General features: G+C 30.4%; 1 protein-coding gene across 3 annotated transcripts in view; it reads left to right on the top strand.

Annotated features, from left to right (window-relative positions):
• LOC113378736 (netrin-1-like) overlaps positions 1 to 20,139 on the top strand; it is a 299,939-nt gene that overhangs the window by 237,877 nt on the left and 41,923 nt on the right. The window lies entirely within an intron of this gene.

Genomic DNA, 20,139 nt, shown 5'->3' with positions numbered 1-20,139 from the left:
ATACATCAGTGTTTGTAAATCAGGCTATATCATAATTCGTATCAGTATCGGCTTAATCTGCAGGCGTTAATTGCATATTGCATCGGGGTAATTGAAGTGTAACTATGTTAACCGAAAGATATCATATTTGGTTAAGATTAATGTTAATCATTAAACTGATTATAAACAACCCTTTCAGAAGTAACATGTTAGTACGCGCATACATAGTGATTGTAATATTGAGGTATTTGGAGTGAAGTAATATACACATTTAAAATTAACACTAATTTAATTGACTTGCGTTTAGTACTTACAGAGAAATGGTATGTAATATAAGGTAGGGCGAGACGCAAAAGTCTAATTTTATTGTGAGCAATTATATTGTGAAAACCAAACCAATTATATCACAACAAATAACACATATAACGCAACAAATAACATACATGAAACAAACAACTATCTGACTGTGTTCAGTAAAACTCCCTGCTAATTCATCATTGTATAAATGTGTTTTATTTGCAATTTTTCGGAAACTGGTCTCCTGGTCCTTTTTACACCAAAAGCGTAGTAAAATGTGACGGCCAGGGGCAAACAAGTCCAATGTCTTATTTTTAATTTTAAAGGAATGTTATCAAATAATATATTATATACAATATTCAACCAATGCAAAATATAAATTTCATGGGTCGCTTTTTTACAGAGATACTGAACGAATATATCCTTGATCTGGTATTTCGTCAGAAACATTTATCAGTATGGTTGGAATAACTAATTATCCAATTGATCTCTCGTAAAACTGCTTTTTTACCTTTATTTACCTTTTTAATTACTATTTTTTACTACTTACCGTTTTAAGATAGTCCTTTTAACCCCACCTACGTGGGGCTTTTATAGAGGTTATATAAGAAAAACTGTTGAATTTAACTTAAACTCAAAAATACATTTTATAAAACAATTAAATAACGCATACTTAAAAATTATATTAGGATCTCGTAAACTAAACAACAATGCTGACAATCAAAAAAAATAACAACGTAAGAAAATACTTTCGTTATGAATTATCAAACAATGCCGTTTATCCCCCCGAAAGCAACGTCGTAAAAATCCAGGTGGTGGCTCGTTATATCTTGTCCCTGTACTTTCCAATATTGTTGTTAAAAAATTAAATAAGAATAATAAAATTATTAACTTTACTTGTTTCTCATAAATCAATGGTCTCTTTTACACGCGGAGCTTTAAGCGCTTTTAAGATCAGTTTGATATATGTTATTTGTTGTGATATAATTTGGTTTGGTTTGGACAATATAATTGCTTAAAATCAAATTGGATCTTTGTGTCTCGCCCTACCCTACGTAGGCAAAAGTTGAAACATTCTCTTAGTTCTGTGAAAATTATCATATATAAATTGTTTCTAGTTTCCTAATAAAACATTTATATATATATATATATATATATATATATATATATATATCTTCTATATATACATAAAAATAAGTCGGGTTTTCCTTCCTGACGAAATAACTCCAGAACGCACATTTCCACAATTTTGCATTCGTTGGAAAGGTCTCGGGCTCCGCAAGGTTTATAGCTAAGAAAATTAGTTGTGCATGGCATCGCGCGTTAATGCAAGCTGCTGGAACTTCACGCACCGTAATTAAAAATTCGAGTAATGACATTAGTGAGAATTATCAGAATTATGCTTGGTTAAGTCAACGAGCAATTCTTGCCGCAAAGAATAATGATGTGCACGCACTGAATTTCACCATTCAATCAAAAATAGCGATTTGGTGACATTCCAATGATTCCGACTGGTCTTTCGTTTGATTTCAAACGATTGCAATCTCCAGTTCGCATTGCGTTCGCAATAATAAGTCGCAAGGCCAATCGCTTAGTGTTTGCGGGATAAATTTCAAATAGATTATTTAGAAAATCATTGTTTTTTCACATGGGCAGTTATACGTTGCCTGTTCACGAGTTGGAAAACCATCCGCTTTGTTTGTGTTAACGTCAGACCAAAAAACAAAAAATGTGGTTTACCAAAGAGCACTTCAAACGGATAATTTGCGGATTCACTTTCATTTACTTAGAGAAGTTCAACTAAAAACACTTTATTTTGTGTAATCGAAATAAATTCATTACTGTTGTGTAATAAAATCAAATTTTTCCTTTTTAAATATAAAACAAACAAAAAAAATCTTCATCTTTCTCACAAAACCATCTGGTGGCGAAACGGAGTTCGTCGGGTTTGCTAGTATTTATATAAATTGAGGTAGATTACTGCATTACATTATTTTAATTATTTCGGAACATTAATCTTCATAAATTTGAAATGGCGAATTGCACGTCGTTATCCAGCGAGAGGCTGCACGTCTGGATGAAATAAATTCGGGTGCAAAGCCCGCGTTCGCGGCTTGAACAGCGCTGGCCGTTTCGGCATCGCCATAACCGCCCGTAAGCAATTCGTGTTTGTTTAACCCTTCGGCAAACATTCATTCGCCCGTGCCATCGGCCGCCTACGTCCCCGTCGGGGAGTTCGCCGGACTGTTTGATCATGACGACAAATTTATTTAATTATAATTAATACCCGCTTTGCGCAAATCGCGCATCAAATACAGAGAATACGCCTCGGAGGAAATGAAGAAAAATTACAGTCGATATTAATAATAAGGAAAAGTTAATTAATACAGATGACCTGTCATTAAAACGCTTTGAATAAGCAATATCTTGATAGCCAAGAATTTAATTGATTCAGCTCGATATTTGTTAAGAGGCTTATCATATGATATATTGGATTTGCATATACATCTTAAATATATAAACGAAAGCTAAGTTCAAAATTACAGTCAATCACTCATATCTAACTTCCCGTAGGGTAAGTAATCGCAAAAAAATCGAAAATGAAAATTTTTATATATCTTCACGTTTCAGAGGTTTCTGAATATTTTGGCATACCTTAGAAAAAATGGATGTATATGTGTGTGTATGTGTGTGTGTATGTTTGTGTGTGTGTGCGTGTATGTATGTGTGTGCGGATACAAATTTTCGTCGACGATTTCGGGAACACGGATGAAGAAATTTGAATAATTCAAAAAGCATTCGATTCGTATTGATAAGAAGACGTGCTGATTAGTTTTTGGCAATGGCAGGTCTAGCCGTTACGAAGATATGGGGCAAAAAGTGCCAAAAACGGTAACTCAGTTTTTAAGAGAACGGAGCGTCCGATTTGAATAATTCAAAAAACATTTTATTTGTATTGACTAAGTGAAGAACTGTTCAAATTTTTGGAAAGGCAGGTCCAACGACTTTGGAGATATGGAGGAAAAAGTAAAAAAATGAGCTATTTGGCGACAAAAATGAACATTAGACATATGCACATCAAATTATCAGATATTTTATAGAGATTTTAACAATAAGTATACATTTTGTTTACATCCCTATGGGTTCCGTACCAATGTTTATGCGTTAGACGGGAACGCGGCGCTTACGCGCTTTAATATTTCGTCTTTATGCAGTTAAAGCAGTACGATTGCTTTGAAAAGAAGTTCAGAATTTCCAAAATATTTCAAAATAAATGATTTAAGATAGAATGATTTAATATGGTTCCGTACCAATGTTTATGCGTTAGACGGCGACGCGGCGCTTACGCGCTTTGATATTTCGTCTTTATACTGTTAAAGCAGTACGATTGCTTTGAAAAAAAGTTCAGAATTTCCAAAATATTTCAAAATAAATGATTTAAGATAGAATAATTTAATATGGTTCGAAATTCTATTAAAAGTTTCAAATCATTAATCAACTTTTATTATTATTGATTATTATTATTGATTATTTTTAATTACTCGAATTTTGAATTGCGGTACGGGAAGTTCCAGCAATTTGCCTTAAGGCACGATGCCCTAATTGCCTTAAGACAGAATTCCACTTACAGCTAGTTTTTATTTAGTAAAATATTTTGAATATCCTGAAATAACAAACTAGTTATATTTAAAAAAAAATATAATTAAGTAAATATAAATAGGTTTATAGTAAATAAATTAAGTAATAAAATAGCTAATATTTAATTAAATTATATTAAACCTATAAAATATTGACTTAAGCCTTATTATAATATTAAATATTATACCGACGGCTTGTAAAATTAATAAATAAAATAAATAAATAAATAACCGATGATATCAATAAATGATAGTATACTCATTTTCCCTGCAAAATATGCCGCATCGGTAATTAGACATATATTTTATTTAGCTCCAATTTCAAATATAATGCACTCTAACTAGTTTATCATTTGATATCGTATTTATTATTAAACATCACAAATGGAAAGGCATACGTTTAATTTATCGAATATTGTCATAGAATACCTAAACGATTGTACGATTGATTCAAAAACTTATTTAATGCTGTATGCCGAATGCATTATACGTGTTTGCGCCATTTATTGTATCATCGGTTTATGAAGAAAGCTTGTGAAGAACGTCTCTGGCATGATCTTCTAAATAATAGCTGTCGATCCTTTACGATTATTGCGACGAAATGAGTTAGCGTCCATAGAAATTGTTGAACTATACAGAACGGATATATTATGTCAGTTTTAGACAATCAGCACATATTCCGATGGATCACAATAGCGTTTCTTGATGTCTTGTAATCCGTTTAATGTAATAAAACGTATATTATAAAGGCAGATTAAGATCACATGAAAACCATTGTTGAGAATTGCATTTCCTGACTAATAGTCTCTAAGAAAACGGAAATGTTATGTTATAGACTTTCATATTCATTCTGTTTCTTAAAATACAAAAACTTTGTGTCTCAATTTTCCTAATATCATGTAATGATATAAGGTGACCATATTTCTTTAAGTCAAAACCGGGAATTTTTAATCATGCTAATCCGGAAGCGGGTTTTATGCTAAATAACTTAAATATGATTTTAAAATAGCAAATACTATTTAAGGATACAATAAAAAGCAGTTTTTTTTTTCAAATGAATCATTTTTTCAATAAGAATTGCGGAGTTGTAGTAAAATTTTTAATATTCGATTGTATGTTTACACTTCTTTTGCCTATGATTTTATATTATATCTTAAATTTCTCGATCTATGTATTTTTCGCTTTTGAGCTCTGCCATTTTGTTTAAATTACTTCACAATTTAAACCTATACTTATCGAAAACCCGGGAAAGTTCTAAATCCGGAACAAATATTGCTTTTAGAAAAACCTGGAACACAAGGTGGAAATCCGGGATGGTCCCAGTCAAACCGGGACGTACGGTCACCTTGATTTATAATATATAATATTTATACACATTTATGTATGTGTGTGCTTGTGTATGTATACATCCGCCGTATGTGAGAGTTTATGCAGATTTAATGTATATGTGCACATATTAGCATATTGAAATATGTACCGCAATAATATGAGGAGCTCAAATATACAAATTTACACAGATATATTAGTCAGTGATATAATATGTATTTATTAATTATTGAATAATATTATTTATATATATATATATATATATATATATATATATATATAAATATATATGTAAATTATGGTTTACAATAAATTATTTACTTAATAAGTTCAGTCTTCTACATACGAGAAAACTAATCATTATATTATCATACCCTAAATTAGAGTTCATTATTGTTGTCTCGAAATTATTAGAATTTTTTATTCTTTAATATATTTAAACAGCAGCTATTAGTTTGCCAAAACAAAAGATTATGTTATCGGTATATCACGTTACTTTTGACTTATCCTTATAACATATGTCTATATAAATAAACTTCTAAAAATATTTTTTATGACATGATTTTTAGTATGCTACTATACCAATAAATATCATATTTATAATTCGAAGTTTTTGATCACTATTTAAAACATTTGACTAATTAATCCTATCATAATCATAAATCGTTTAGCTCGTTTTGATAAGGCAGTGACGAGTCGCATGGATGAGTGTATGAAATATTGCTTGTAAATGTCAACATATGGAACTTAAAAATATAACGAGAATGATTTATCGGACCTCACACGTAATGTGGCAGTTTAAGTGCTATCGTCATGATGAAGCACACATGTGTACGTTCAACAAAGAAATATATATATATATATATATATATATATATATATATATATATATATGAGTAAGTTCTTGTGGGGCGACAATCAACTCAAAATTAACAACTAAATCATATATATATATATATATATATATATATATATATATATATATATATATATTGTCGTGCACCCTTGGGTACTAAGCTTTATCACTGTGGAAATATTTAATTAAACATTTGAAGACGTTTATTAACTTTATTTACTTCATTATTCGGTTACACTTGATTACAACTTAATACACAATTAATATTTTGAAATAAAACTGATGTGAACTGTTTGGAAAGAAAGCTATGAATGAACACTAATTCTGTCGTCCTCAGGCTTTTTATAATCTCTGATGATGACGTAACCATCCTTCCAGAAAAAGTTCGTTACGAATGACTCAACTGTTTATTTTAGACGTAGTTTGTGGTTATAGACCGTTATTCTGACATGCACAGCGTCTTATCTCTGATACTTTGTTGCATACAATATTGCAAGACTATGAGCTGTGAGTCAGCAACGTATATATTGCGTCTTTTATATTGACTGTTATATCGAATTTATAATATTATTTATAATTATTGCAAAGGGGTGGATGGCACTACAATATATATATATATAGGATTTAGATTTTTTTATTCGATGTTAAGACATATTCTTAAAATGTCAATTTGCAGCCAGTCGTCGATTTAAAAGAACAATAAATAATAATCTATATATTTATACGTTTCGACACGGTATGCGTGTCATCGTTCAACTTTTTTAAGTTTTAAAAAAATTAAGTTTAAAATATATTATAGATTAAAATAAATTAAACAAGTAAAAAATGGATAAGGAAAAGTCCCGTAACGCCGGACGGCACCAAGAACCGGACACTCTTTTTAACACGTATTATTTAAGCGAGTATAAATCTTTTCATTTCAAAATACAAGTGAAAGGGGCACTGGGGGCACAGTGGTACAGGATCACGCGTCAGCCCTGCCTGTGACGCACACGGCCACGGCGAGAGCAAGCCTTTCCTGCTTTAGGCGCAAAATCACGGCGTCACCTAAATATGAATGGAAGTAATTCTAGCATATTTATTCATTTACATTTGAGTGGTATGCAAAGATAAAAGTTGTACTTGATTGTTATCCGTAAAATGGTAGAATATCATTAGATCTTTCAACCAATTTTAGTAGGTGCCACCAAATCTACGAAAATGTCTGTCCCTTAGCACCGGACACTATGTCGTCCCTTAGTGCCAGACAGTAAACATATAGATATTTCTTGTGAGAATTTACGTAAATTATTCCAATTATTCAATTTTATTCTGTATGAGTGCTAACGGTCACTACATACCCACATTTTTCGTATTTCCTAGTCAAAGAATGAAAAGCTTATGAATGCACCAGCTGAAAGCATCGGTGTGACCCAGCCAGAAGGGTGGATGAATAGTGACTTTTTTGCAATATCTAAAAATATTCGTCAAAGACACATGTGCAAACATTCCAGAGCGTGGAGATGGCTACATATGTGATCAATGCAGGTTATTTTGAAATGTCCGGTACTAGGTGCCATTGTTTAAAATCATTTTTGATAGCAAAGTTCGATTGATAGTATTAATTATTTTTTGGCAAAGATTGCGGTTTTGTTAATTGAGTTTGATTTCTAACTTATGTAGGGACTCCCCCCTACATACCACAGCTGGAAAAAACATTTACTTGTTTTTTATTTGATGTTATGTCTTCCAAAACTTCATTAAGATCTCTCGATATAAAAATTAAGTTCAGCACTAAAAACTAACTAAATCTGTTGATAATTAGTGCGTGTACAATATATTTGAAATCCATACAACCAAATAAAAATCAAAGACTTTTTAAGTAACTTCATTTAGACCTATATTCAAGGTGTGAATAGAATACAAATTACAAACCCGATTTTATCAATCTAAAGAACTAAAATTAAAAGTAAATTTTGGAAAGCAAGAAGGATTTTAATGAAGAATTATTTATGGCAAATACAAACGACTCATTAACGCAGAACATCCATTTTGGATTCCCTAGCAATTAGTAGCTGGAGTTCCCAATTCACGAATTCGGGACACTTGACAGCCCTATGGGTACTACCCTGTTCGAATCAATTAGCCGGCTCAGCGACTTCAACTCTCTTCATATTATGAATGAGAACCGACGCGGTGTGGTGCGCGGCGTCATATAATACCAGTTGCTATATGAATTCGATATGAGGATAATAATGTGCCCGTGTTAGACACACTGCTTTGAGAATTCTGTATGAGCTTTGCGAGCACGTGGACTGGCGGTTGACTGAAGTATTATGCTTTGGTAGGCTGGCACATAGGTACACATCTTCATGGGACTCGCACAATTTTGCGATCACGTATAAACGCTCTAGACACCTCTCATACCGACAAAGGGCGCGAAATTCAATGATCTAGAAATCATACATTATTCATACGTAGCAAATTGTATACGGGAGAAATATTTACTACGAGATTTACGTGGAATACGAGCGTGCCACTTCTGTCATATATGAATAGCGATGACACTGATTTAAAAACATCTATGTATGTATTGTTGTGGTATTCACCCTTTAGAATAGTTATAAATAATATTGTAAATTGATGTAACAGTCAATATGAACGACGCAATTAGTATTGCTCATAGTTACATTGTAAGCTTGCAGTAACCTTGCAAGTGTTGATAAAATTCCTTTTGAAACCGCAAACTGTGTCCGACGACCAAGTAAAGCGTTTCTGACTCACATATATCGTACATTCTAGAAAAGGAATGCGTCATACCGATAAGGAGTATTTAAGGTTCTGGATGATGCAATAAACAGTCAGTTTGAGTCAGTATGAGTATGGGTCAAGATCAGTATGGGTTAAGATCAATATAGTTCAGTTGTAATCCAGTTATAATAAAATTCAGTCATTTTAAGTAATATAAAGTAATCAATGGAGTTATATTTAAGTTCAGTGTTCAAATTATATGAAAAGTGTACAAGAATCATGAAATAAACGTCAACATCAAAAGTCTTCATCTGTTTTACTGATTCCATTTCACATTCTGGTACCAGCTTGATACTTAGCAGCAGGAAGAACCTACATTTTGTTGGCTCCGTCGCTGGATGGGGCACAACATATTTTATTTGGTGGCAGCTTGGGATTCTGCGAATTTTTTTTAAAAAAAAAATGCTAAATTATTTACCATAACATGTCTTGAACATAGAATTATTGCATATTTGGAAACCGGATATTTGAGAAAAATACGCCGAAATATAGCAATAATTAGATTCAAGAAAAGGTAAAAAGCTTTACCGAAGTGGAAATATTATTGAAACTACAAAGTGAAGACTCCAAAAATCAAGAAGTAAGAAAAGAGAAAAAACGTAACAAGAAGAATCAAGAAACAAAGAAAAGAGAAAGTCGTAATAAGAAAAAACAAGAAAATCAAATTAATAATCAAGAAAAAGAAAGAGAAAGAAGATAATATAAATCAAGAAAAAGGAAAAACCAAGAAGTTCAAAGTGTTATATTTACAAGTGAAAAGTTAAAGGTGAAAAATAAAATAAAAAGTGTTATGAAAAAAGTGTTATATAATCATTGTTCAAGGTTACAAAAGTTTAAGTGATTGTGAATTCGAGTGAACCAAAAGGATATTAAATTAAGAAAGGAATACAACTCATTGTCAGTAAGCTTATTTTTAACATATTTTTGTAAATTTTTGCGCTTCTGTTTTAGTAGTTTTTCATACTTTTCAAAAATGAATGAACTAGTCGATATGTCGCGCGAAGGTAAATTAAATATTCAAACTGCTATTGCGTTAATTCCGAATTTCAATGGGGAACCTTCAATGCTTCCTTCATTTATTACTGCTTGCGATGCATTATCGGTGGATTTGAGTCCATCAGAAGCGGAAAAATTGCTTACAGTTATAAAATTAAAATTAGACCCACAAATTTTTGCAAAGATCCAATTTATTAATTTTGAAACGTGGGAAGATTTAAAATGTTATTTAGTTAAAGAATATGTTGTCAAACGACCAATTGCTAGTTTATTGATTGAATTAAATAATTTAAAACGAAAATACAACGAAACAGTAAAAAGTTTTGGAAACAGAATTGAAGAAATTTTACGACAAATTTATTACTCAAACGTAATTAGAGTAGGACATGACTATGCAACAACAACACAAGTGACATTCGAACAAGTAGGTGTAAAAGTTTTTGAAAATGGCTTAACAGAACCTCTAAGAACATTAGTAAAATGCTGTCGATTTTCTGATATTAAAGATGCTGTTGACTTCGCTTTGCAAGAAGAAGCTAGTCAGAATTCATCAAGTATCAGAAATAATCAAAATAATAATATAATATGTTACATTTGCAAAAAAACGTGGTCATATTGCTCCACAATGTTTCTTAAATAAAAAGAATAATGCTAATTCAAATAATAACCAAAAATTTTGTAATTATTGTAAAAAACTAAGTCATTTAATTTTTGAATGTAGAAATCCAAATCGAAGAAATTTTAATACAAATCGAAATAATTACAACATGTCAAAAACTTTTATTACTCCTACCAACAAACACAGACAAGAGTGCAACTATTCGCACACACATGCAGAAAATGCATCAGACGCACATACTCAGAGAATGTCAAACTGTGACGAGAACCAACAAACCACAAATTCCCAAACCCAAGACCCAAAACCAACAACATCAGAAAACGAAACAATTACAGTACGTGAACTACTATCACAAATTCCCAATTCATTTTCAATAAACAAAACTGACGAAAAGAAAATAAATTTCAAAAACAACAATGTTTCGTTACAAATTGAAAACAAAACTTTTTGCACAAAACCAATCAAAGAGGAACTAAAAGACAAAGACGAAACCAAGGCAACACATGACAAAAATGTTCCAATTTTAACAAAATCAAATAACGAAAAAAAACAGAAAGACAAAATTTTAAACGACCCACAAATTGCACAAACGCACGAAACGTACTCAGGAAACAGAAAAACAGACAAAGATTTTACGAACAAAAATTCAGAATTTCAAACAAACAAAACGATCAAAAAAGTTGAAGAACCAGAGGTAGTTACAGTCACAACTACTACCAAACATCGTTATCAACAAACCAAATCAAAGAAATCCAACGACAAGTACATGAAACCGCAACGGACATTCAAAAACGACGATTTAGAATTATTAACAGACAAAAATCCTTACGCAAGTAAATCCAAAAAACTGATGCCTCTATTTAAAGATGCATACAGAGTTGTTGAGACGAATGGTACAGGACGGACCATACCGATCAACGACAAAGGACATGCCAACTGAATGATTTTTTTTTTTGCGAATTGAATTTATAAAACCAAAAATGAAATAAATATTACAATTGTCAAAAATAGACAACAAGTTAAGTTTACAAAGAAATATATGAATTAAATGTTAGAAAGAAATCAAAAACAAATAAATTAAAATAAAATTGTCACAACCAAAGTTTCTCAAACTTTTTTTTCACAAATATTGAAAATTTATAATGTAAATGAAATCAAAGTTTTTTTTTTTTTAAAAAAAGAGCATTGTTATATCATAAGTCATAATAATTATTGTAAAACTGTTCACATTATTATTAATCAATGAAATGTCATATTTTGAAATATTATAAAGATGTTATATAACTCAACTGTAATCATGAAATTTTGAAAATATTACCATTGAAATAAAATTATGTTTAATTGTAAATTCATGATATTGTTCTACAATAAATACAATTTTTGAATTTTTTTTAATTAACATTTTTTTAAATTTTTCGAAATTTCATGAAGAAAAAAAAATGTATTTGAAATATTATATGAACTTCAACATTATATTAATTATATCCAAACAAGTAATTATAAGAAATCTGTACAATGTAATAGCATGAGCACAAACATTTTTTTGAAGCACCCGAAATGCTTTCTTTTTGTGAACGCACGAGGGCGCGCGTTTTTTCGGCGGATGAGGTGTTGTGGTATTCACCCTTTACAATAGTTATAAATAATATTGTAAATTGATGTAACAGTCAATATGAACGACGCAATTAGTATTGCTCATAGTTACATTGTAAGCTTGCAGTAACCTTGCAAGTGTTGATAAAATTCCTTTTGAAACCGCAAACTGTGTCCGACGACCAAGTAAAGCGTTTCTGACTCACATATATCGTACATTCTAGAAAAGGAATGCGTCATACCGATAAGGAGTATTTAAGGTTCTGGATGATGCAATAAACAGTCAGTTTGAGTCAGTATGAGTATGGGTCAAGATCAGTATGGGTTAAGATCAATATAGTTCAGTTGTAATCCAGTTATAATAAAATTCAGTCATTTTAAGTAATATAAAGTAATCAATGGAGTTATATTTAAGTTCAGTGTTCAAATTATATGAAAAGTGTACAAGAATCATGAAATAAACGTCAACATCAAAAGTCTTCATCTGTTTTACTGATTCCATTTCACATTCTGGTACCAGCTTGATACTTAGCAGCAGGAAGAACCTACATTTTGTTGGCTCCGTCGCTGGATGGGGCACAACAGTATATATATATATATAAATGTATATGTATATATATATATATATATATATATATATATTTATACAGGGCCGGTCCTGGGGTAGTAAGCGCCTGCATGCAATTTTTTTGAATAGTTTATCAATGGAATTATGCGAACATTTACGTTAATTTTTGTAAATAATTTTTAATCAATCTGGATTTAGTACACAAAAAATAGATATAATCTAAATGCGCATAAAATACCTTGATTTTGAATTACTTAGAAGATCAAGACGATTTGCAAGTACTCATAATCAAATAGTAGTGCTTTCTATAGTTCTCGCACTAAGGAAGTATTTTGAAATTCTTATTTTCAATCCAAACTTTTTCGGACATCCAAAAATTTCAGTATGTTCATTATTGCTTGGAAGAATATTTTTAAATTTTCATTTAATTCTAACGCATGTGTAAAATTAAAAATTGGGTTTTGAAACATTTTACTTATATATTTTGGGGTTTTTAACGATTTATTCTATTGAACAAATCATAGAAAGCAAAAAAAATCTAGCCTCTCATTATTAAATATAACACTGCAACAATTCGATCGATTTATGTTAAATTATTCTAATTTAATTTTTTATTATTTAAAATATCTAAAATTGCATCGTAAACTTTTCCTAATTCATATCGTAAGAGCCGATTGTATGTATGTATTTATCTATAGATTCCCATCGTGTATCAGATTGTTGTTTTAAGTTTAAAAATATTGTCCAAGATTAGTAAAAGATGCAAAGAAATTATATATTTTTTGAATTATATATTGAAAAAACTATATTATAAATTTCATATTCGAATCTCGTTTTTGCGCCCCCTGAGGCGTGCGCCCGCATTTTTTGCATACATTGCATTCAAGGTAGGACAGACCCTGTATATATATATAAACTATCTAAAAAGTTTAATGTTTCTCTATTTTTATATAAAGTACTTACTATTATTTATTAATTGGGCATATCACATTATATAGAAACTTGAACAATAACTGTAAGTCTAAAAACATTATTATTATAGGCAAAAGAAATTCATATGTGAACAATTTCCAACAAGTAATGCTACGTATAAATTGTTGTGCTTGCGCTGGCTATCTAAATATCACGTACTATGCATTTACTGCGGAGGCTCCGTAGCCCGACGTACAGCTTTTGAATTAAAGTTCTCTTCTTCTGGTGTGATATACAAAAGTGATTCAGTTCTACGAGAGAGAAACCGTTCGGTCTAGCCGCCCTAGAGGATTTCTGAGACAATTCAACGTTATGTGTTTATGCATACTCCGAATGTGAGAAAGGAGGGACAACACGGTCACCGCTCGAATGCAGTCATGCATGTGTGTTTGTACTTCTATCCGCGGGCAGTGTCTCCAGGGCGCAATAACACTCCACTAGAGAGACCACCAATATCGTCCGATACCCCAATGTCAGCAAAATATCGGAAACGCAGTTTGCTTTGTCTCTGCTTTTGATACAGACGCTTACCAAACTTCACCGTCGGGACGTAGTAGCTTTGTTATCACTAGAAGTCATCGGATAAACTTTTATTTTCGCGTACATAAAAAACGAAGTTTGAGGACAACGAAATCTCTATAAGGTTTTTATGCAACACTTTTGTGATGTAAAGCTAATACTGTTTTGTTCAGATATTTTTTACGAATTGCAAATACTATGAATTCAGAAGTAACATATCCTTTTACGAGTGGCTACTTCAGTTTTTTCACGTATATATACACAAAAGAACAAAAAGCTAAATTCGACATTATACATAATTAACTGATCGAAGATTGAATAAAAAATAAGGAAAATATAAAGCGGTTGCCGCCCACATTTTACTCATAAGTTTTAAAAACGCTAGTGTCATTTATTTCAGGCAGGACAAACTGAATTTTTACTTATTGTAATTTACTTAAAGAGTGATTTCTAAAATCAATTCCTATTTCATAATTATTAACCAAGCATTAATATTTTAATTTATTTCATTTTTATTATTATTGAAGTTGTCCCTTCAGGAAGCCGCCACTTGTTCCGGTGTTCGAATGCAATTTACAGTTATACATCCAGGTATCTCCTGAATCTATTGCATACATTACAAGATCTGGTATGAAAAACGGTGTTCATCTCGCATGGGTGTTGCCGAATCTCCGTTTTGTTTTATTGCCGCGATAAGCTTCCGGATCCAATAATGCTTTGGTAATTCCCAGAGCAGCTTTACGGTCGTCTGCCAAAACAAAAACGCCCAACAACCGAAACGCCCCGAACCGGCAAGTCTCTTCAGTAAAAAGTCAACAATACAAAATTGATCTCGGTTCATTCTTTTTTTGGATGAACTAACATTGTTGTTGTAAGCAAGTTCTTCGATAGAGCGAAAACCGTACTTTCGAGGGTTTCGTATTCTGATCGCATAGTATGTATGTCAAGGGGTTGGGGTTCATGGTTATCAACAGAACTATTCCTAAAACTATAAGTAACTACTTGTGACATTACATAACATTTATAGAGCAGTCAATTTGGATGTTGAAATATATGAATAAGTTCTTCTAAATCGATATATCAAATAATAACCAAAGATTTATAAATTATTCTTTAATGTTCATCGTCATCAGCGAATATTTGACATGGTAGTCATACATTAATAAAATGCATATAGTTAATAAACAAAATATTTTAAGTAAATTAATAACAGGCTGAAAAACAGTGCAAGAAAAATAATGCAAATACAAAATATTTTTGCAAGAGAATTCATGTCTCAAGCCTAAAATTACAGCCTCATGCCCAGTACGAATACAAGTTCTCTTGTTCTATATCATATTTTATATTTTATAACTATATGTATAACTTGTATTATATTGCCTATTAATTTTCAATATAATTATATTCGCTCAAAATTTATTATTGTATATTTTTATCCGTAAAATAAAAGGAAATATCGGAATAAGGAAGTAAAAATTTATATGAATATGAAAAAAAGAAAACAAACCGATCAGTTGTTCGAACTCCAGATTTGTAGTGCAGAGCACCCTGTGGCTCTAGTTTATGGAGGGTGTCACATTCCAAACACTTGTCCTCGAAGAGATGAATATCAGTTCGACATTTGTATATAGCAGGGGGTTGTGTGACATTTCGTATCTTCTATTTTTATGTCGTGTTCTGTTTATTCTGTCCTGACAATATCGCTGGCCGTCAGCCGAAGATAAACATTGAAAATATTTTTAAAACTTCTGCAGGAATTTTAAAATAAACATTAATGATATCTGTTAGATTGATTTCTAAAATTGTTTCAAAGACCCTAATGAAACTAGATAAAATCGCATCTAGATCTTAAAAGGCGACAATTCAACAAATATACTACTTATTTGATGAGGATTAAATGATTTTGAATGATGTGATTATTATCTATACGCGAGGATTTTTTTTAATAATCAAATGTTCTAGCTGTGTGTAGTATCGATTCATTTTTTAAATGTTATGGATTTTATTTTATTAAATATTATTAAATAGTTGAATAGTTATAGTATGGACAAAATGGGAATGACAATTTTCGGTGAACTATTTTTTTTTATTTTACTATAAAGAAATTTATTTACTATATATAAATATATATGTATAAATTTTCTATATCATTTGCTATATTTACATTAAATCTTAAAAAACAAAACTTGTTTTTAATATTATTTGTTGTAGGATAATATCTGGGTAAAAAATCTTGGTTTTTTCTATTCCATTTTAGGCAAACTAAAATGTTACTGCTAGCAGTAGATTTGTCACTGATTCAGTATCTTATACTTATGGAGGCAAAATGTAATTTGTTTGACTTCAACATGGCAATGCGATATGTCCGATATGTATGTAAATCAAAGTAATCGTGTTTACATACGCTTACACTAATGAGAGCTGTGGGCGAGCGATCGTCGGATATACTAAAATTCTCAAATAAATAAAGAACTAGCTGTAAGTGGAATTCTGTCTTAAGGCAATTAGGGCATCGTGCCTTAAGGCAAATTGCTGGAACTTCCCGTACCAAAAACATTTTTGAAAAAAATTTACTTTGAAAAAATGAGATTTTTGAGAAACTATAAATTTGACAAAAAATTACTTTTTTTTGAAAAAAAAAATTTTTTTTTTTAAATTTTTTTAAATTTTTTTTTTTGAAAAAAAAATTTTTTTTCTTTATTTTGACATATTGTGGAAGATCTGAACTTTCTTTTCAAAGTAATCGTACTGCTTTAACTGCATAGGGACAAAATATAAAGCGCGTAAGCGCCGCGTCGCTGTCTAACGCATGAACATTGGTACGGAACCCATAGGAATGTTAACAAAATGTATAATTATTGTTAAAATCTCTATAAAATATCTGATAATTTGATGTGCATATGTCTAATGATCATTTTTGACCGCCAAATGGCCCATTTTTTTACTTTTTCCTCTATATCTCCGAAACCGCTAGACCTACCTTCATGAAAATTTTATCGATTCTTCATCTTGTCAATATAAGTGAAATGTTTTTTGAATTATTCAAATCGGACGCTCCGTTCTCTTAAAAGCTGAGGTACCGTTTTTGGCACTTTTTGCCCCATATCTTCGGAACGGCTAGACCTGCCTTTGCCAAAAACTAATCAGCACGTCTCCTTATCAATACGAATCGAATGTTTTTTAAATTATTCAAATCGGTTGATCCGTGTTCCCGAAATCGTCGACGAAAATTTGTATCCGCACATACATACACACACATACATACATACACACACACATACACACACACACACACACACACACACATACATCCATTTTTTCTAAGGTATGCCAAAATGTTCAGAAACCTCTGAAATGTAAAGATATATAAAAATTTTCATTTTTGATTTTTTTGCGATTACTATAACTTGCCCTACGGGAAGTTAATAACTGTATAATGCAAACTTATTGTAATATACCGTTACGTTTGTTTATATCAGACGATTTGCATTGCAGGTCATTAGTTTTTTTCGTAAGCTTTACAATGGAAATGAAAGTAGTGCAATAATTCAACGCATATAGAATCACATTTTAATGTAATGACTATGTCTGATGCGCCTATATAAAATACAATGAATACTCTTCTTCAAAATTAATTCTGGAATGTATGCATAAATTACCATATTGCGTTCACAAATATTATAGCATGTTCCGACACACTGCTATTTGAAACCTTTAAAAGTGCACTAAATGCGTAACATTCATATAGTTAAAATTTTATATAATTTTCAAAATATGTGTATTTGCAATGTTAAATGCCTAAAAAATAAAAATATCATTACTTTTAATATATTGACCTATATATTCTATTATCGATATATAAATACACTTATGATTTTATCATAAGTGTAATCGTAAGTGTTATATTATAAATTTACTGTACATAGCCAATTAGCGTTTATTTTGATAAATAAATAAATAAATATAACGTTTTTAATAATTCATATAAGATTATTAAATAGACCATAAAAAAACATAACTGAAATTAACAAGACAATTTGTTTCACAAGAGTGTACATATTATATATTAAATAAATGATTCAAGATATATTAGTTTTGAGTAATATTATTTGATGCGTTGCAATTTGATCACAAGTCATTAAAATAATAATAGAATAATAATTAAAACTGTATACTTCTACACTAAATTGTTAGACATCATTTCAGATTTATATACAGTTTTCCAACGCGTATAAAACTGAAGTGAGCCCTCCGGCCTGTGTATATATTAAGGTATTTCTATTTACTATAGAACCAATTATGAACTCAAACAAAACTTCCTTCTATATGCAATCAAGAAACTTCAGTTCAATAGTCTCAAAGTCGCGATTTACTGATTGTGAGCGAACGTCATAAACAACAACCAAGTACCTTAACTTTATTAAGATTAATATTTGAGCTTATTTTGAAGGAAATATCGACAAAAATTGTTTAAATTGATTTATATTTGAGCATTATAACAAGAGTTAATACAAACCAATTTAAATTTTCATTCGAAATTATTTAATTTGATTACTGGTGTTTTTTAGGGTGTTGCTTGATTGAATTGAATTTTGCTTTTCGAAGGACCGATTGTAAATACTTTGATTTTGTAACAAGTAATATTTATTTTACTTTAATTACATAAATTACATCGTATTTATAATAATTTTAATATGGTTTTATTACGTGTTGAATGATTTGAGTTTAATTTTATAATAAATCGATTGATGATTTTTTGTTTTCTATTTCGCATATACCCGCATGCTTTGATTGGCGCGAACAACTGGGAAATAAATTCATTTTGTACATTATTTATTTATGGTTATTATATTTTAATTTCTCACCATAATTAAAAAAATTGAAACAAAACTGTAAGAAAAATTCAATAAAATTTGTTAATTTTCTTTGGAGGTTGTACTTTGTTATTTTATATATATAATATATAAGAAATTGAAAATGAATCTGTGTATATATTTTTACATTTTTTTTTTTTTTTTATTCATTTATTATTTTACAGCAATCAGAACAGTACTTATATTCTATGAGCTGCATTGCTTATATATATATAAACTAAAAGGAATAAACTAAATAAGAATAAATAAAAATAATAACATAAAAATAGTAACTAATAATAATAGTAATATATAATAATAGTAAATAATAAAATAATATAATAATACTACAAAAAAAAAATTAAATTAACTTAACTAACATATTTCGATGATTACTCTAAAAAATATAGAAATTGTTCCATTAAACAATTTGCTAGATTAGGATATTATCCATTGGTGATTTACGCTTGAGCCTCCTGGAATGTGGCATCTCAAGCAGTTGTGCAACTATTTTATTTGGATGGGTTTTTTACATTTAACATTTTAATCATTTTTTCCTAAACTTGTGTTTGTATTTACGTGTAGTATTTATTTCAGTTCGAATTTGTATAATTGAGAAAGAGTTATATCCAACCCCGTTATGCATACATCTTATTCAATAAATTTTTGGTACCCAATAATTGAGAGTTCTCAAAATACTTATAAGATTCACAATAGGCACTTCAAACATTTACGCTTGATCAATCACCTATTTCATGTGTAATTCAAAAAAAATCAAAATTTATATAAAATTCCAATTATACAAAAAATAATCAAATATTTAGTTTTTATTCGTTTATATAACAAATTTGAGCTACTTTTCTTCAGGCGCAGTGCCTTAAGTACATTTTTTAATACTGATAATCGTAAAATTTTTGTATTATTATACTACATACTTTTGTTGATCAATGAACTCTATCATAGTCTATAACTAATCAAATTGACACCGTCAACTTTTTTCAATCGGCTACACCTGATTGAACGAGTAAATAAGAAACCGGAATTCTGTCATTTGTCTCGATTCGCAGATCGTGACATCTACATTTGTATCAAAGGCGTTTAGTACCTGCGGGCTTAAAAGCGCTTGCGTTCAA

Source organism: Ctenocephalides felis, unplaced genomic scaffold (genome assembly GCF_003426905.1).
Source record: "Ctenocephalides felis isolate EL2017-DRISC unplaced genomic scaffold, ASM342690v1 CF-g0.4_SCAFFOLD_01886, whole genome shotgun sequence".
Classification (NCBI taxonomy): Eukaryota; Metazoa; Arthropoda; class Insecta; order Siphonaptera; family Pulicidae; genus Ctenocephalides; species Ctenocephalides felis.
The sequence above is the reverse complement of the archived record's forward strand: the minus strand, read 5'-3'. Positions and strand labels throughout refer to the sequence as shown.